This window comes from Marmota marmota, unplaced genomic scaffold (assembly GCF_001458135.2).
Source record: "Marmota marmota marmota unplaced genomic scaffold, marMar, whole genome shotgun sequence".
NCBI classification, from domain to species: Eukaryota; Metazoa; Chordata; class Mammalia; order Rodentia; family Sciuridae; genus Marmota; species Marmota marmota.
In genome coordinates, this window is record NW_026000283.1 from 2,785,250 (window position 1) to 2,786,786 (window position 1,537).

The window sequence follows — 1,537 nt, forward strand, 5'->3', positions numbered from 1 at the left end:
AGAGAAGATGGGAGGGGAGGGGAGGGGGGATAGTAGAGGATAGGAAAGGCAGCAGAATACAACAGACACTAGTATGGCAAAATGTAAAAACGTGGATGTGTAACCGATGTGATTCAGCAATCTGTTTCTGGGTAAAAATGGGAGTTCATAACCCACTTGAATCAAATGCATGAAATATGATATGTCAAGAGCTTTGTAATGTTTTGAACAACTAATAATAAAAAGAAGAAAAAAACATGTGATTGCTCTCATAATCCATAGGGCCAAGTCTATAACCAGAATTTGTAAAAGGCATCTGTGTGCATAGTTCTTGGATTGTTTTTGTGTGGCCATGAAGCTAAATAACTGCCATTTCTTGTCCCCCCCCCAAGAAAAATAGTGTGAGCATATTTACATACTAGGTTCTAGGTTAAGCTCCAGCTTCTTCTGTCCCCAGGAAGAGGAAGATTTTCTCCTTACTCTCACATGAGGACCAATTCTAATGTTCATATTTTCACTCAAGCCCTGTTTTGTTTAAGGGCAGTTGCTAATGGGAATGCCAACTCTTCTGAGAAGACAGCTCTGAAACTCTGTTATACATAGCCTTGTTGAATTGGAACCTTACTCTGTAGCCCAATTTAAGCCACATAAATTAATTGTGGTTCTCCTTTTGTAAGAACTAGCATCATACAACAGGGAAACATCATTCTTATGCACCTTTTATAATGTTCTGCAGGCATCAGCTAAAATTTTCCAGTGAGAAATTTTAAAATACTCCAATTTTAAGTGACCAAGTAACAATTAAAGTACAGTGTAGTTTAAACTCATAGAAAGTAATCACATTACCACCCAAAAGCAATAGTCTGTAAATACAACCCTGACTCAAATCATATAGAACAATTTATATTACCAAAGAGAACAGTGATTTCAGAGTATAAAATATCTACATTGAGATTGTTATAGATTTCCAAGAAAAATAAGTGTGTTTTTTTAAAAAATGTGTGTAACAAGGCCAATTAACATCACTTTTCCAAATAAAGGAACAGGCTATCCCAAAGGTTGTTTAAGTTCTTTCCTCATGAGAAAAAGAAAGTGGCTTGTAGTCTTTTTCTTGACTATTTATTCTTCTTGTACCCACCAAGAGTTCTAAAATCTTAGAGGAAATTTTTGGGCAAAATAAGGTTAGTCTATTTAAGAAGAAAAAAATAAAAGCTAGTCATACTTCACTAAAGATTTATGGGGTATGTTTAACTTTTGTCTTTATTTTTAAAATATTCATTTAAATTGTACAAGAAATACCATTTTCTTGGTATAAAATTTTGATTGAGAACAGAGTAAAAAGGGAAAGTCCCATCAAGCCCTCCTGCCTCACTCCCATTCTCTTATCCTAGAGATAACCACTAAAAAGGTGATAGTTTACATCCTTGCTTGATCTCATTGTATACATCTACCTATTAGTGAGTATACACATGTACTACTAGGATAATATCTAGAATATGAAGGTCCAGTCAGACACACATTTTTAAATAGTTACAAGCACTGCCAAATTTACCTCCAA